The sequence below is a fragment of the Oncorhynchus clarkii genome, chromosome 18 (assembly GCF_045791955.1).
Source record: "Oncorhynchus clarkii lewisi isolate Uvic-CL-2024 chromosome 18, UVic_Ocla_1.0, whole genome shotgun sequence".
In the NCBI taxonomy this organism is placed as follows: Eukaryota; Metazoa; Chordata; class Actinopteri; order Salmoniformes; family Salmonidae; genus Oncorhynchus; species Oncorhynchus clarkii.
In genome coordinates this window covers 12794686-12813932 of record NC_092164.1, presented here as the reverse complement: position 1 = coordinate 12813932, position 19247 = coordinate 12794686, and the positions used below count along the sequence as shown (strand labels likewise).

Below are 19247 nucleotides of genomic sequence, written 5' to 3'. Positions count from 1 at the left end.
GAGAAGGGCCCTTTCTCACTAGTGGCTCTTACTAGAGGAGCACCAGCACAGAATAATGTGTCTTCCAACAGCCCTTCCCTCTCTCCTCCCTCCCTTCCTCTTTTCACCATCTCCTCGTCCTCGTTCCCCTCTCTCCGTGGAGGAGCAGAGGAAAAAACCTTATCTGCCTGCTGCCTTTGCAAGTTATTAACATTTCTATTTGTGAGAAACAGTTGCAATCACTTATACCCTCCACACCTACATCCACACACCTACATCCACACACCTACATCCACACACGTACATCCACACACGTACATCCACACACCTACATCCACACACCTACATCCACACATCTACATCCACACACCTACATCCACACACCTACATCTACACACCTACATCCACACACCTACATCCACACACCTACATCCACACACCTACATCTACACACCTACATCCACACACCTACATCCACACACCTACATCCACACACGTACATCCACACACGTACATCCACACACGTACATCCACACACCTACATCCACACACGTACATCCACACACGTACATCCACACACGTACATCCACACACCTACATCCACACACGTACATCCACACACGTACATCCACACACGTACATCCACACACCTACATCCACACACGTACATCCACACACGTACATCCACACACGTACATCCACACACGTACATCCACACACCTACATCCACACACCTACATCCACACACCTACATCCACACACCTACATCCACACACCTACATCCACACACCTACATCCACACACGTACATCCACACACGTACATCCACACACGTACATCCACACACCTACATCCACACACGTACATCCACACACGTACATCCACACACCTACATCCACACACCTACATCCACACACCTACATCCACACACGTACATCCACACACGTACATCCACACACGTACATCCACACACGTACATCCACACACGTACATCCACACACGTACATCCACACACCTACATCCACACACCTACATCCACACACCTACATCCACACACCTACATCCACACACATAAAGCCCGGCTGTACACACAGAATTATTCCTAGGGTTGCAAAATTCTTGCAGCGTTCAATAAATTCCCTGGTTTCTAGATATCCTGGTTGGAGGATACCAGATTTCCTGATCCGGGGATCCTCCAACCGGGATTTCGTGAAAACCAAAGAATATATTGAACGTTCCCAGAATTTTGCAACCCAAATTATTCAATTTCAGATGATCTTATCCCCCCATCCACCATCATATTTTGATTGGAGGAGATTTCAGGTGCAATGCCGAGAGAGAGTGAGAGAGAGTGAGAGAGAGTGAGAGAGAGTGAGAGAGAGAGAGAGAGAGAGAGAGAGAGAGAGAGAGAGAGAGAGAGAGAGAGAGAGAGAGAGAGAGAGAGAGAGAGATTTGTCTGTATGCTGCCAGTAACTTCCTAAAGGACATACATTATTAACTATTCCCAATTCAAGCTGTTCCATGAACTGTACATACACCTCTCCCTGAACCCACTATAACCCTTGGCCTACAATTGCCACGCCAACTGTGGAAATCAAATTAACATAATTGAAAAAGTCACCATCAAAATACGCCTGTTTAAGCTAGAGATACAGTATTTGTTTTTTTTGCATGGGCTGCCTCTCAATCCACTGCATCTGCCGTTATCGCCCTTCCGCATCTGCAGTGAAAGGTGGCAGAGCTAGAGTGGTGTTTGTCAGACCATGAGACATCCTGAAAATTGGTGTTCTCACGAACATTTGTTGTTCCATGTAGTGAATCTGTTATTCAATGTGTTTTTTATTGGTTAATTAACAGCAGTAATGCCAAACTAAAACTATTAAATAAGTTAGTCCCCCCCCCGGCTTAGACAGGGCTTAGATTATAAAGGGTTAAATGGACAAATTCCAGGCTTAGTGCTGTGTCCAGGGTAACTACTGATCGATCTGAGGACTGTGACCTATAGGTTTCCAGGTGCTACAGGGTTGTTTTAGTGGAAGCCAGTTATGAGTCTGTATTGCTGGGGAGCACGACTCACTAACGCCCTTGAGTTCAACAGCCCTGCTTAGCTCCTCCCTGGCAATCGCTATAATGAATGTCACTGATTGGCTGGGCAGTGCACACACCTGGGTTCCCATGTAGAAATCAGACCCCAGGAGTGAAATCAGCTGGACTGTGGACCTGAAAAGCTGTGCATGCTGTTATAGTGTAGGTCCCAGGGCTTCCAGTCCCACTGTGGACCGGAAACAGCACGAAACAGCAATGCCTCTTTGTGGCTGGCGTCATTCTCTACCACTGCACGTAACTAGTGTGACACCTTGTGAAAACTTGAATCCTTTGCAGAAAGCGAAGGCACCACAGGTGGGTCAATACTTGAGATTGAAATTTCTCATGAGGTGCAAGGTATTGTATTTTACCTGAAAAGGGTGAAATAACACCTTTTTGCTACCACTTCTATGAGCGACATGTTTTAATAGAGTCAAGTTAACCAATTTAAAAATCACAGCCAATTTCCTACTACATGGTGTCAAAATAGAAAATGATATACTTGTTCGCACTTCAACTCTGTCTCTCCTTTTGAATCATGAATGATTTGCATCATTTGTATTCTCCTGTGAAGCCAGAGAAAGTGATGCAACTGTGAGCCTGTGGGCTCAAGTCTCCCGGCCATTGGGGTTCAGGGTTAATAAGCAGGAGGTGCAGAGCACTGTTCTAACACCACCTGCTACAGCTTCCCAGAAATGGCCCCTCGGCTTATTTAGATGAATCACCAAGAGAAGTCCTATGTGACACAATCAGTGGAGTGGACCCCAAAATGGCCACCTCATGAGGCAATAAGGACTTCATTTCCCATAAGCGCTTTGTGTGCCAGGCAAGGAGTACTATTGCTGCTTTCCATAATAGGGATGTGGATGTCCAATTAAATAGACTTGATGCAGAGGTGAAGGCCTGTATTCTGACAATATGAGAACTGCTGGTCACGCCAGGACAGAGGGAGACTTTATTTTGAGTGAATCACAGAGAGAATGGGGAGAGAACAATTTACAGGCAGCTTGCTATTTTCTCTTGTGGGGAAAAGACACAGAGCAATCTGACCCGATTTGTCCACTTATGAAATAACAGTGAGAGTGATGTCTGTAACAAGTCGCTCGTTCCCTCCTGACAAGAACAAGACTTACTCTCTGCTGTTTCAGCGAAGTCTAAAACAACGTTTTATATACCCTTAATCATTAGCAATTAATTGCCCTTAGTGGTTGTAATTTCCCTTGGTTCAAGCTAAGAAGCTTTTAAAGTCAACATGGATGAAGTTTTAATTTCATAATGTACCTCAACGCTACAGTGATTAAATGCATGGCAATGATACTAGATCTCAAGCATTACCCGCCACAAACTCACCTCTCCAAAAAGCTTCCAGGAAGGCAGCAGTGCTCAGTCAGTACCGATATTCACTTTGGAGGTGACAGAAGATAGCTAGCTATACATCATCAACAACACAGCACACGCACCACATAGCCCTAATTTGAAATCCAATTCACTACAGATTCACCCCCCCCCCATTCTTATCAACCTCTGCTACTTCTCTGCTCTGCTCTACCAATCGTTTCAGCTCAATAAAACCTGAGAAAACAGGACCAGGAGGAGTCCTGTTCAATCCCCCTCAGATCCCCGACCTGCCTGCTAAGGCCCTCTGTGTCCCAGCTCGGCCCAGCCGTAGCCGAGCGGCAGGGAAATAAAGATAAAACTAATGAAGCCTTCTTATTGGATAGGCCGTGGTGGCGGAGGGGGCTCAGGGGTCCAGGGGAGAGCCCGGCTGTAGCCCCATTCTGGGGATGAAAACGGAGGCTGCTGAGGACAAGAGAGAGGGAAGGGAGGAGGGGATAAATCATCCCCAGGAGGAGAAGAGGAGGAGCGAGGGGAGAGCAGAGCTTCTGTCAGTACTGTAGCCTCCCCTCCACACCGACCGCATGTTTAATAAAAGATAAGCCATCCATCTCAAATCTCTCCTCCAAACACACAGTACAGCTCAGACCGCTCGCTCGCTGCCCCACTATTGAAATTGCACACCTGCATTATTCAGGCAACGCATTAGGCTTTATGGCCCATTCTTTCCCCTTGCTGAGCAAGACTCAGCTCAACCCATTGACATGGAAATGACAGAGCTGTTCAGACATAGTTTACAACCTCAAAATCACAGTTTCCATAAACCTTAACCTGCTACAAGAGAGCTCACCACACTAAACAAGTATGTTGATTCATATAGAATTGTCCATGAGCAAAGTACAGTATATAGAAATATGTTATATTGTATAAGATAACTTCATTTCCCCTGAGTTCTGGCAACAGTACAAATAATAATATTATTTTCTATAGGAAGGAGCACTTCATTTCTCTTGATTTCTGTCAACAGTACATAGAAAGACATTATATTGTATAAGATAACTTCATTTCTCCAGAGATCTGTCAACAGTACATTGAAATATATTATATTGTTTAAGAGAACTTCATTTCTCCAGAGATCTGTCAACAGTACCAAGATATTATACTGTATGAGAGAACTTCATTTCTCCAGAGATCTGTCAACAGTACCAAGATATTATACTGTATGAGAGAACTTCATTTCTCTTGAGTTCTGTCAACGGCACAAATATATTATACTGTATGAGAGAACTTCATTTATCTTGAGTTCTGTCAAGATATCATACTGTCATGCCCTGGCTTTAGTTATCTTTGTTTTCTTTATTATTTTGGTTAGGTCAGGGTGTGACATGGGGGATTTATGTGTTTTGTCCAGTCTAGGGGTTTTGTATGTTTATGGGGCTGTTTCCTTTCTAGGTAATTTGTATGTCTTCTGTCTTTGTGTCTATGCACCAGATAGGACTGTTTCGTTTTTTTCACATTTGTTGTTTTGTATTTTGTAGTGTTCACATTTGTTGTCCTTATTAAACATGTTGAACACTAACCACGCTGTATTTTTGTCCTCCTCTCCTTCAACGGAAGAAAACCGTTACACATACTGTATAAGATAACTTCATTTCTCTTGTTGTGTCAACAGTATAAAGAAAGCTATGATATTGTATAAGATAACTATGTCAACAGTACAAATAAATATAGTATATTGTATAAGATCACTTCCACTGAGATCCGTCAACAGTACAAAGACAGATATTGTAGGGTACAAGAGCACTTCATTTCTCCAGAGTTCTGCAAACTTTTGTAGAAAAGGAGAGAGACCAACCTATCCAGCAGCAGTCACCTGTCTCCGTTTTATCCCCCATCCAAAGTCCCCTCCATCCACTACACTACACCAAGAGAAACCTCTTCAGATCCAATCATCCCACTCAAATGGGACTTGACACTGTTCCCTACTGAGGGCCAATCTAGTTGGGAGGAGACACCCACCCCTCCACTCCACTCATTAAAGGAGAGAGGGGGGGTTATGGCTGACAGGCAGGCAGGTAGGTGGGACGAGGGCCAAGGAGGAAGTAGCTGGAAGCCAGGATGATTGATGCAAGGCTGTCTTCTAGAGCTGGTATACTGCTCCATCATCCATCAGTAGGATCAACTCAATCTGCTGGGGAGGAAACTGAAACACAGCAGCTGGTGAACTGTGAAACAGACTTCTACTACTGTTATTCCAAAGGATATGCACACTGATGACTGCAGTAGATTGCATGTGTTAGGGTAGTGGGAGGAGGGATAGGGCGAGAGGCGGTGAATTGTCAAATTGGCTGGCTACAGTACTACAGCACAAGAATAGGTCCCATTCCTAGGAGTACAATAGCTCCTAATGCTAATTTCTATTGTCAGATGACTTTTCTGTTGAATGATACCAATATATATGCATTACATAATCCTGTAACATTGTGAGGCTTCCCATGGTAGAATCCCAGCTTCCTCTGAGCATGGCTAGAAAGTGGACTCACTGGTCTTCATTATTAACATGTAAACATAAATGGAGGGTTGTTACTCAACATACACACATGTAACAATTCCCCCATTCCCTCAACTGGATGAAGATAAGCATGCCTGAAACTGGAGGCTTATTGAACCACTGCCCTCACGTTCACATTTAATAAGCCAAAACACTGTAGAACCACAAGGGCGTCACGAGGGTCTCAGAGGGTATAGCCCCGGGGGGAGCGGAACACGGAACTAGAACTCCAGCAGACCAGCCACCTAACAACCGGTTCAATGGCTCGCTCAATAGAAAACAGAGGGAAAAGACACAGTAAGAACCCAAGGCAAAAAAAGGTCAATTTGTCTGCTGAAAAGTCAACCCGAAGAACCAGACAAGTGTTGCGGCTGAAAGAGCCAGGGAGTGGGGAGGGAAAACTGTGTTGGAGTTACTATAGACCTGAATTTTCAGACCGGCATGTCTCTCTCTCTCTCTCTCTCTCTCTCTCTCTCTCTCCCTCTCTCCCTCCCTCCATCGCTCCCTACCTCTCTCTCTCCCTCCCTCCCTCCCTCGCTCCCTCCCTCTCTCCATCGCTCCCTCCTTCCTATCATTACCCCCTCTGCCTACTATTTGCTGCTCTGATTGTATCATCTCTGAGTGGCCCCCTGTCCTGAAATGGAGCCAGCACCAGCAATCAAGACTAAACTGATAGGATAAGGAGGATTGGAGGGGAGGGGTCTAGTTACCATGGAGAGCATGACAGGAACAACACACATTTACTGCATTGAAAAACAATGTGGGAAAAAACACTCCATGTGAGGAAGGCGGGATATTAATATCGGAGGACAAGGAGAGCCGACTCCCCTGGCCCTTCTCATAAAGTGGCCCAATAAATCAGGGCCTATTGAGGGCCACTCTCGCTGGGGTTGTTGGGGATATGTGGAGGGCCCATGGAGAACGCTGGCTCTCGCCAAGGAACGGCTTCGCAACCGAATTCGCAGTTGACACAGCAGCAGCATTCTGGGAAAGAAACGGGGCCCATAAATAATACGACACTCACATCTAGACCACAGCTCTGGTGTTTGTTTAGCAACACAACTACAATAATGTGTTCCCCTTTGTCATTGACTAGTCTAGGGTGAAAAATACATGAACAACACAGTGTTGTGAATGAGGAGTCTTAAGAAACGGCATGTGAATACATGCTCTCTGTGTAATTGGACACTTCTCTCTTGAGGATATATCATTGGTCAGGAACGCTGAGTCGGTGCATGTTGTCTTCTACTTCCTGTATTGGAGAGACATTCTGCATGCAGCACAACATATCCAAGGTCTTTGTTCTTTTTAAACGCAGGCAGATTGTGAGGGAAGGTTTATCTCTGTGGTAATGCGCTGTGTGTCACTACGGAGTCTTCATGAATGGGCCAGCAGAGCTCCGAATGGAGAAGGGAGAAATTGAAGGAAAAATTGCCCATTTTGCGTTTTACCTGCGTGACACTTTCCATCTCCTTTCACACATCTACCTCCCAAATATCTAAAACACATCGACTTCATCCACTAAGCAGTCTAGGCTCCTTTAGGATCACATGCAAACATTGCAGGGAAACAGGTTTTGGGGGAAAAGGGGTGAACATGATAATTCCATCATCCAGGCCAGCTCCTGGACTGCACATTCTATCACTGACAAACCATCAGCTTTTTATTTTCCTTGCCTCAAGCTTTCAAAAAAATAGATAGAAGGAAGGAAAAAAATTGATTACACCTTAGAATGCAATTTCATCTGTGGGGAGTGGGACTACAGTTTCATCGCTTCAATCTTTATTTCAGTGTGTGAAACAATTGACCAGTTTTTCATCTTCTAGCAGTTCCTCTGGGAGGTTCCCCACACGTTTCCTGAGCTACAATATAAACAGACAGTTGGAAAACGATTCCATTACGACTTTTATGTAGCTACATTAGCTTGTCTCTGTTATGATAGGGCTGCCAAAACACTCAAAGGCTAAATAAAGTCAAGCCACTGATTCCATGGTTGGATGTGTACCATACATTCATACTGCCTACCTGACAGATAGATAGAAGCTTGGATAGCTTCATTTCTGTAGAGAGATGGTATTTTTTCTCTCGATCTGAGATCGCCTGAAGAAATAAGAGAGAAAATGTGTTTTGCTGTTGGCCTCCACTGAATGATAATCTGACAGAGGGGCTTTGAGAAGAGCAGTGGAGAGCTGTAGGGCCACAGTTGTAAAGAGGGGCCTATTTTGAAGCGCAAGTGTTTTTATAAAGACTACATCCCTCCAACAAAGTCAGTTCAGATGATTTCCATTTCCAAGGGTTCCTTTTAGTTCCCTCTCGGCTACTCAGAAAGATATTTCTAATGACTTGAAGCAGCATGAATGTGACAGTACAGACAGGCTGAAACAGTGACTTGATATTCATGCAGCTTCATACAGCTTCATACAGCTGCCTTGTCTTAGATGTTCTATGGGCTTAGTGACTGATAATTGGACATCTAGTAATCTACCTGATCTATCAAACATGTCTTTACATGGAGAGAATGCTGCCAGCGAAAATAAATAGCTCAGTGTCAGATCAATAGCCTCTGATTGCTTTAATGTGGATCTAGGATTTAAAAAAATACTTGGGCGGAAAAGAGGCTGAAAACTCATCTAGGGAATTGGATTTCTTTCAAGATTTCTTTTGGGAAGGCTTTCCACTAGATGTTGGAACATTGCTGCGGGGACTTGCTTCCCCTCAGCCACAAGAGCATTAGTGAGGACGGGCAATGATGTTGGGCAATTAGGACTGGGTCACAGTCGGCGTTCCAATTCTTCCCAAAAGTGTTCAATGGGGTTGAGATCAGGGCTCTTTGCAGGCCGGTCAAGTTCTTCCACACCGATCTCGATAAACCATTTCTGTATGGACCTCGCTTTGTGCACAGGGTCATTTTCATGCTGAAACAGGAAAGGGCCTTCCCCAAACTGTTGCCACAATGTTGGAAGCACAGAATAGTCTAGAATGTAATTGAAAGATTTCCCTTCACTGAAACTAAGGGTCCTAGCCCGAACCATGAAAAACAGCCTCAGACCATTATTCCTCATGCACCAAACTTTACAGTTGGAACTAGAGGCCGATTTCAAGTTTTCATAACAATTGGAAATGTGTATTTTTGGACACCGATTTGGCCGATTCTTTTTTTTTTTTTTTTACATCTTTATTTAACTAGGCAAGTCAGTTAAGAACACATTCTTATTTTCAATGATGACCTAGGAATGGTGGGTTAACTGCCTCGTTCAGGGGCAGAACGACAGATTTTCACCTTGTCAGCTCTGGGGATTCAATCTTGCAACCTTACAGTTAACTAGTCCAACGCTCTAACCACCTGATTACATTGCACTCCACGAGGAGGCTGCCTGTTACACGAATGCAGTAGAAGCCAAGGTAAGTTGCTAGCTAGCATTAAACTTATCTTATAAACAACAATCAATCAATCAATCATAATCACTAGTTAACTACACATGGTTGATGATATTACGAGTTTATCTAGCGTGAGCAAGGAACTTAAAATGTTAGCTCTCTTACATGGCACATATTGCACTTTTACTTTCTTCTCCAACACTTTGTTTCGGCATTATTTAAACCAAATTGAACATGTTTTATTACTTATTTGAGGCTAAATTGATTTTATTGGTGTATTATATTAAGTTCAAATAAGTGTTCATTCAGTATTGTTGTAATTGTCATTATTACAAATAAATGTAAAAAAATTGGCTGATTAATCAGTATCGACTTTTTTTGGTCCTCCAATAATCGGTATCGGTATTGGCGTTGAAAAATCATAATCGGTCGACCTCTAGTTGTAACTATGCTTTGGGACAGGTAGGGTTGTCCTGGCAACTGCCAAACCCAAATTCTTCTGTCGGACTGCCAGATGGTGAAGCGTGATTCATCACTCCATAGAATGCATTTCCACTGCTCCAGAGTCCAATTGCAGCGAGCTTTACACCACTCCAGCAGACACTTGGCTTTGCGCATGGTGATCTTAGGCTTGCTCGGCCATGGAAACCCATTTTAATGAAGCTCCCGACAAACAGTTATTATGCTGACGTTGCTTCCAGAGGCAGTTTGGATCTCGGTAGTGAGTGTTGTAACCAAGGACGACGCTCCCGTTCTGTGAGCATGTGTAGCCTACCACTTTGCGGCTGAGCCGTTGTTGCTCATAGATGTTTCCACTTCACAATAACAGCCCTTACAGTTGACCGGGGCAGCTATAACGGGGCAGAAATTTGACTAATTGTTTTGTTGGAAGTCAAGTTGAAAGTCACAGCTCTTCAGTGAGGCCATTCTACTGCCAATGTTTGCCTATTGAGATTGCATGACTGTGTGCTGAATTTTATACACCTGTCAGCAACGGATGTGGCTGAAATAGACAAATCCACAGATTTTAAGGGGTGTCCACATACTTTTGTACCTACAGTGAATAGTGTATTTAATGGCTTACAATGCGTATTCTATAGGCTTATACAACCCACTGTGCAAAAACAGGTTGAATCAACATTGTCTACAAGTCATTTAATCCAAAGAAAATACTGAAACAACTTGGAAAACTGCTTGGATTTACAAAAAGGGATTTTTTTTACCCAACTGTTAACCTAAATCCAATGACATGGTGACAATTTGTATTGGTTCTCTCTCTTCATCACTCCATCACTCTCTCCCTCTCTCTCCCTCCCTCCCTCGCCGTCTCGCTCTCTCCCTTACTCTCTCTTTTCTCACATTCTTTCTTTCTTTCTCTCCATCTCCATCCCTCCTCTCAATCCCTCCATCTCTCACCCTCCCTAGCTCCCTCTCTCTCCCCCTTCTCTCTCTCCTTCTCTCATTCCTTCTCCCCTCAACGCCAGTGTTCTTTCATTTCCATCAGAGTCTTATTAATGTAATCTAATAACAACGATAAAGGCGCCCCTTCAGTCAGTGCCTCCCTCACAAATCCTAACCAATTGTTCCAATCACTCCTCAGCACTGAGCCAATGTTCCATAGCCAGACACTCTTATTTCCCACAACATTAATGAACTCCATCATTTGAAAGCCTTTGACTCTCTCTCTCAGCCACTTGACTGCAGGTTGGGGGAGGAGCCTCGGTTACAGCTCCTTGAAAATTAAAAGTATCAATCAAGGAGGAGATCAGTGGTTATGATGGCTCCCCTGAACATATGCAGATGCTAACCAGAATGCATGCAACCAATGTCATAATGAGCCCGGAAATCTCCGGTGCTGTCTTGTGGTCCTTCAAATCATACATTTGGATGCTTATTGTGTTATTACTGGACATACAGTATAAAAAATACACATTATATTTGAATGATGTGCGTGTTAATGTAACAAAATGCAACTAATGCTGGACCATGACCTGCATCACATTGTGAATTGAAATGGATCATAATCTGAAGAGCGTCAATATTGTCAAATCTCTATATCAATGACTGTGAGAAGCATTCAAGCCAGCTCAATATCTGACCACAGGGCCTTCCTTCCCACTGGCCACAGACGTCAATGAAATATCTATTTCATGTTGGTTCAACGTAATTTCATTGAAATGACTTGGAAACAACGTTTATTCAACCAGTGTATGCCCAGCGGGTTAAGAAGCATGTCTTCTGCAACATTGTTGTTGTGTTTGAATCAACCCAAAGGAATTGAGTGAAAGCAGCAGGAGACGCATTGAAAATCGTTTTGCCCTGTGTGCCTTGAGCAACTTAATTTCTCTCCCTTGGTCCTGTATTGATGATAGGGTTTCAATATACACTTGGCATACATATTGACTGCACACGATATAGGCTCGCTAGAGCAAAATTGCATGTCCAGCCAAATAAAGTTAATTGGACAGTTTTGGTGCAGTGGGTCTGCTTGAGGCAGACACCTGTGTTGTAACCTACACATGCAGGGGTGTATTCACTAGGAACCAAACGGAACCAAACGGAAGCAAACGGAACCAAACGGGGAGGGACCTGCCTGGATTTGTCCAATAGAAACTATTGCTTTAGTCCAAACTGTTTGCAACGGTTTTGACTAATGATTACACCCCAGGTTAATGCTCTTCTCTTCAATCTGTCGACTCTGGGAGCTGTCATTTCAGCACCACGGGTTAAACAGCACTTGAATGTTGCTTATGTCGCACTTGTCATCTTTTGTGGGGTCTGGGATGTGAGAGAAACGGTGCATCCATGATCCTTTCACCGGCCCATATGCATTGACGGAACAGTGGCTAAAACCTAATGGTTTAGTGGCCAATCCAAGATCCAAATCGTAATTTTCCTGAGCTATGTGTCTGTCACTTTCATTTCAAGGTGGAATTCACTGGTGACCTATTCGCACACTTCAAATTAACGAACAGATCAATGCCGCGCGCGTCTTCCAATGATTTGGGGATTTAGTTCACCATCTGCAGTTGAGGATGCACACACGCATCTTTCCAGCGCCACACAACTTTGCAACCTGCCGTTACGCCATAGTCTAAACAGGCTATATCTTAAATTCCCTATCTGTTGAAATATCGTATTTGTAAAATATATTAAAGGTAACACAACTACAGCTAACGGTTTGCATACAATGAGCCTACATAAAACATATATATATATATATATATATATATATATATATCCATCATGGACACACACAAGCACGCACTAACGCGAACGCACACACACATATATGCACGCACACACGTTTATGATCAGAGACATGATCGTTTCACTCTTGCCATCAAATCTTTCTATTTTTCAGCGATAATGTGTCATTGCTGCAGTGCACATTTATTTTCACCGAGTAACAACTTTTAACAGATATAAATAACGTTCAAATCAATTACAGTAGGCTTATCAAGCAGCGAAATGTAGCCTATGCGCAATGAACATTACACCATTTCAAACATCCCCAAAGAGTGCTCTAGTGCCCAACACATACGAATCTATGCGTAACGAGCTGTAGAAACGAAAATTCCTTACAATGCGCATACACTGCTGCGAGGTGTAGCACTCGGGGGACTAAAGGCACTGGTACTATGGAAGGGGCTCATTCAAATTGCTACATATAACATTCAGGTTTCACAAAAAATCGGAATGTTTTTCAAGGTAAAAAGGTAGAATAGCCTCCTGACCATAGAACCAATGTGTTGCATTGAGTACATTTAAATGTTTTAATCAAGAAACTTTACATCGCTGCACTGATAACAAAACATATGAACTTACCCACAAGCAGTTTCCAAAATGATCCTATTCCGCTGTCAGTTCCGATCATAAAAGCTCACCATCACAATGCCGGTGTAGGCTAATGCTAATAACACGCCTCGTCTCCTTATACAAAGGTCGTTGAACAATATGCCTAATACACAGATATCCCATTCACGCAAAAGCCAAATTGTCCACAGCGGGGTCTAATCCAAAGAACATATGCATATCATCTGCTTTTTTCAGTGCCGAATAAAAAAAGGTGCAGAGGGTCAATTTGAAAATAATATTAAGACCGGCGGCGGTGGGGAAATCTACTCTGATAGGAGAAAAAGGTTGACATATAATGAAGGAGAAAATCAAACATTCCAGACTGCCGATCCTTGGTTATAAATAGTCCCCCAAACCTCTCCGCTGCGAAACACACAATTTCTCCACCAAAAAAACTCGTGCGGTCCTCACAGGCTGCAGCGCGGCAGAGAGCTATCTATAATGTAGGCTGTATTTCACAAGTATTCTGTAATACCACATCCGATTAGGTTTTCCTTCAGTGTACCGCTATGCGAACACTCACAATCCGAGCTTGATGGATCCGTCCTCCAAGTCCAAGAGCCCGCGCAGAGTCCTCGTGCACCAACAGACGCACCGGGGGAAAAATACCGTGGATGGAGAAAACAGATGTGCATAAAGTCCAAATATGAAACTATAAATACAGGTCTGAATACTATTTGCCTTGCAGTTAATTTGCATTTAGTGGTGCATTTCCAGACACCAGATTCATTCCCCTGCCCTCGCTAGACCGCAGTCACTATGTGGACCGGTAGGCGATGCAGTTCTCAAGTTTAAAGATAGACGCACTGCCGCCCAATGGAAAAAATGATCAGACTCACACTACCCAGACCAACCGTCCACTATTGCTACATGTATCTATCTAGAAACCATTGCATGGGCCAGTGGATCGCAAACTGTGGGACGCGTGAGAGGTAGGCTGGGTAGTGCATCATCAGTTTTGTGCATCAAATTGAGTAGTGCATCATCAGTATCCCTCTTGTCATGTCTATTCTTGTGTACCTTAGAGCAGGGTTTCCCAATCTCGTCCTGGTGGTGGTGGTGGGGGGGGGGGGGGGGGGGGGGGGGGGGGGGGGGGGAAGGTGGGCCTGACTGAAAAAGTTTGGGAACCCATGGCATAGGTGAGAAATGTGCGTTTGGAGTTGGACATGCCCCAAAAAGTCAACACATAGCATATGGTCTCCTAATGGTGATATATGATTTTTCACACACAAATATGACGGGATGTCAACACAAGTTGAACAATATCAAATGATAACTTTACTGGGTGATACACTAGCCTGGTTTTATGTAGCCTGGTTTGTAGCATTTAAATGGAATCCATGCATGTAATATCGCAGTGTTTATGTTTTACATACCTCAGACTGGTTTCATAGGCTAGACATAACATAGTAAACTTAAATCCGGAACACTCAAATTAACATCTATGTCTAGCAACCCAAATGATGCGTGTTCGAATATCATCAAGGACAACTTTAGCATTTTAGCGATACAGAACTATTTTAGCTACTTTGCAACTACTTAGCATGTTATCTAACCCTTCCCCTAACCCTAACTTTAACCCTTTTAGCTTAACCCCTAGCCTAGCTAACATTAGTGTTAGCCACCCCTAGCTAACGTTAGCCAAAACAAATTGTAATTCGTAACATATCATACCTACTGCAAATTCATAATTTATTGCAATTCGTAACATATTGTACATTGTACAAATTGCAATTCACAGATGGACTGCATGTGTCCCCAAGTAACACAGAGGAACTTCATGTGTCCCCAAGTAACACAGAGCATGTGTCCCCAAGTAACACAGAGGGACTGCATGTGTCCCCAAGTAACACAGAGGAACTTCATGTGTCCCCAAGTAACACAGAGGAACTTCATGTGTCCCCAAGTAACATCTGCAGTTATTTTCCTCCACTCTCCAGCTGAGCCTTATCCTGAAATACATTGACACTGTCATGTTAAATCAGCTATCTCAATCCCTGGTGTTGAACCACCTGCCTGTCTGGTCGACGAGGTATTCATCCCAGTTCTCAAGGTATGTTCATACAGACTAAGAGGTTGATGGGAATGCAGACTTCCCTGTGAACCCAGCAGAAGAGGTTCTGGCTGTGTCCCAAATGGCACTCTATTCCTTATATAGGGCACCACGTTTGACCAAAGCCCTATGGGCCTTGTTTGATTTCCCCAGAACTGGGCAACCCTGTCAAGGCGGTGGCCTCTGAGTCCCTGTCTCTGTGAGGTGAATTTCGATGAGGGGGCTTTAAGAGAAATAAAGGCCCCCTCAGACAGAACCTCTGCACTGTGTGCTCTCTCTGTCATACAGGCCTGGCAGGGAACGTGACTTCTTCATGAATGGAGAGTGGACAAACACGGCTTTGAGGTCTTTTTTCTCTCTCCTTCTCCTAGTGTGGGGATAGTTGTGCAGGTTTGAGGCTAGTTCATACTTCTGGACAACGCAGGGTGAAAGGGGAAGAGGGTCTGTGTTGTGTGGTTTCTGATGAGACAGGGGGCACATTGACTGGAATGAATACGAGTAACAGCAACTGTTTCTATTTTCTAGATTGGGAATTGTGGTTTATATACTGCTAAAGTTCCCTTTTGCAAACGCTTATTAAACATTTGTTTTATCCCATTTTGCTCACTTTTCCATATTACCCTGTAATACAGTATTATCGACAATTCACATACGCAACCCTCCACAAACAGCATATTGACCTGAGGTTGCAGAAGCTGTCACACAGAGTTCCTACATACAGAGAATAATGCACATTGTGAAGCTGCAATAACATCACTATGGTAACTACTGTACAGCAAGGTTCCAGGGGCTAGAGAACAGCTCTACACATCCTGCCTTCAGTGTTACAGGTTAACCGTGGAAAACCCTCCCAGCAATAATTCATGATACAGTAAGGAGCCACAAGTCCACTTTTTATAAACCAGGTCCGCTTGAGAAGACACAGATTTGTAAATGGATGCATCAACACCCACCCACCCACCCACCCACCCACCCGCAAACACACACACACCCACCCCGCAAGCACACACCCACACACAAACACACACCCACACCCACCCCCACACACACACAAACACACACGACAGGAGCAGGAAATTCACAAGCCGGTTGATTTTACCCCCTAATTACAAGATTATTTCATCTGCGGGTCCAGGATGTCCGGCAGTTATTGAGGCAGAAGGACACAACCTCCTCTCTAATTGCAGGGACGATCCAGCTACGTCCGCTCATTAGTTTGGCACACACCTGTGCCAATACTGTGGCAATACTAAACCCATTACACAACACAACGACATATCACCATCAACATCTTTCAGCTTCTGTAACACACACCTCAAATAACTGTTTTACTATATGATACGACACCATGTTATACCATATCACAGGATTGTTATATTTCAAAGCTGAGGAAGGAACTTCACTCATTGATTCTAGAGGAAGATATTGCAGCAGACATGGGACAGTGTGAATCCACAGAGAGCAGAGCACAATCTCTGGATGAGAGACAGAGCAGTTCTGGGCACAAATCAACCCAAACGTTCTGTCTGCGGCAGCGGGAGCTTCCATTTGTAAGTCATGTCTTTTATGGAGGGACATACAAGTAGGAGTGTGGAGGGAGAAATAGAAACAGAGGGGTGTTGGGGGATTTAAAAAACACCCTGCTGGGTTCTCGCAGAGAAGGACCAGACAGCCGGGTCATGCTGTAACATGCTGAAAATGTCCAAGTGTCATGTCAGGCGACGGGGGCGTCTCTCTGGCCATGGCTCAGCTGGAGGGAAACATCCCACCACAGCTGCATTTCCTCATCAGTGGATGAAGATGCGTGTGGAGATGACAGAGATAAAGCGATAGGAAACGATGGTTGGTTCTCAATAGAATACTAAGGGTTTCGCATCATTTAGTATTTAGACAAAAGCTCTCTCTTTGGGGAAATAGCGAAAGCAGCATGCAATGTACAGTAAAAACAATATATTCATCAATATTAATGATACTACATTGCTGCCTCCATGGGTGTCTAAATCTTGATGAATAATTCAACAAAATTTGTTCCAGCTCATCATCACAATTTAACACTCCCACATTTCCCGATCCTGAAACAGGTATCTGGCTAGCCTACCATTAGAGATTTCCTTCCGTGATATGGAGCAGAGGGAGCCCTGCATGGCAATACTAATCAGTTTAAGGGTTTTGACGCCGTTGTCAACATCATTAGCCAGTCTTATTCAGATCCCGTGACGACTGAATTATACATCATGAGGTTCAGTCAAGGTATTCAGCGGAGCTGTCATGAAGATGACTCCCAGGGCCACGGAGGGACGTCACTATGCCAACCTCTTGCCTTAATTGGCCCATTCCAGGAAGTCCCCATAGTACCTTTACATAATCTCTTCAGCATGTTGGAGGTGTGTAGCAACAGTGTAGCAGGCAGTGTAAGTGTCCAGATAGAATATTAATGGAGGAGAGTAGAAGAGGTATGATGTCTTGACGTCTCTGGACGATTCCAGTGTTTAGCGTTCTTTAAATCCCCCAACACCCCTCTGTTTCGATCTCTCCTCCACACTCCTAAGTGGCAGATAGCGACTTGGTTTAGCCTATCACAGGGCCTGGCCGATGCTTGATACGATAGTGTACGGTGAAGCGTCCTCTGAGCCACATCGTTAATGGTTTCATGTCTGTGAGATGTGCCGCTCTGGTAACCGTAGGTCAGCAATGCAATGGCTTTTCCCGTTTGGCGCCGGTGAAAACATCATACAGGTCCCTGATTCCATCAGATGACGACTGCGCTGTAGTTTTCGCTCCTTTGCCAGGTTTCACCCCATCTTCTCTGCACACTCTATTTAAATTTAGCTAACAGCTGCTATTTAAAAGGTTTACATGAAGCTGATTGATGGTGTCAGGGCCTGTTCTTTAAATGACATGTATGGGTAGTTTTCTTTAATTCCACATGCACTGAGCTACTGTAGTGTGCGCTTAAGCATAGCGGGCGCTGCTGTTTCTATGCTGCAGCAAATAGAGTAAAGCTGAATAATACAACCTGCATGTTATGAACTCTACATGCAACAGTACTGGTCGACAGGAGGAGGTTTATAAGCCTATATGTACAATGATGCATTATACATGTACTAGTATGACACAGTCATAATGCAGTATAAGCATAGTTATAGACACACATGAAGACTCATACAGTCTCATAATCAAGTATACCAATAGTCCTAATGCATTATAAGTATAATCATAATGACTTATAATGTACAGCATCATAATGCTTCATAACTGCTGGTCACTTTATCCTCAAGGATCATACAGCATTAGAATGACCATCAGCGTGATGCAGTTCTATTGTTTTTGTCAATGAGCAGAACGTCATTATTACTGCATCATAATCTTTGTTATGGTGTGTTATAGAGTACTTATAAGCCACTATAAAGTAATGGAGTGGGAGTGGAGGTGGAGGTGGGATTAGAGGTCAAGGTGGATGTAGAGGTGGTGGAGGTGGAGGTGGAGGTGGAGGTGGAGGTGGAGGTAGAGGTAGAGGTAGAGGTGGAGGTGGAGGTGGAGGTGGAGGTGGAGGTGGAGGTGGAGGTGGAGGTGGGATTAGAGGTCGAGGTGGATGTAGAGGTGGTGGAGGTGGAGGTGGAGGTGGTAGAGGTGGAGGTGGAGGTGGAGGTGGAGGTGGAGGTGGAGGTGGAGGTAGAGGTAGAGGTAGAGGTAGAGGTAGAGGTAGAGGTGGAGGTGGAGGTAGAGGTAGAGGTAGAGGTAGAGGTGCAGGTAGAGGTGCAGGTAGAGGTGCAGGTGGAGGTGGAGGTGGAGGTGGAGGTGGGATTAGAGGTCGAGGTGGATGTAAAGGTGGTGGAGGTAGAGGTGAAGGTGGAGGTGGAGGTGGAGGTGGAGGTGGAGGTAGAGGTGGGAGCAGAGATGGGAGTAGAGGTGGAAATAGAGGTAGAGGTGGAGTTGGAGGTAAAGCTGGGAGTAGAGGTGGAGATAAAGGTGGGAGTAGAGGTGGTAGTAGAGGTGGAGGTGGATGTAG

General features: G+C 44.3%; 1 protein-coding gene across 2 annotated transcripts in view; it reads right to left on the bottom strand.

Moving 5' to 3' along the window:
- The window catches only part of LOC139372447 (interleukin-1 receptor accessory protein-like 1), a 364639-nt gene extending 351398 nt beyond the window's left edge, over positions 1 to 13241 (bottom strand). For both annotated transcript variants that reach the window (XM_071112164.1, XM_071112165.1), the window contains exon 1: positions 13156 to 13241. The gene's annotated coding sequence lies outside the window, so the exon portion shown is untranslated. The remainder of the gene's footprint in view (positions 1 to 13155) is intronic.
- Positions 13242 to 19247: the final 6006 nt, after the last annotated feature.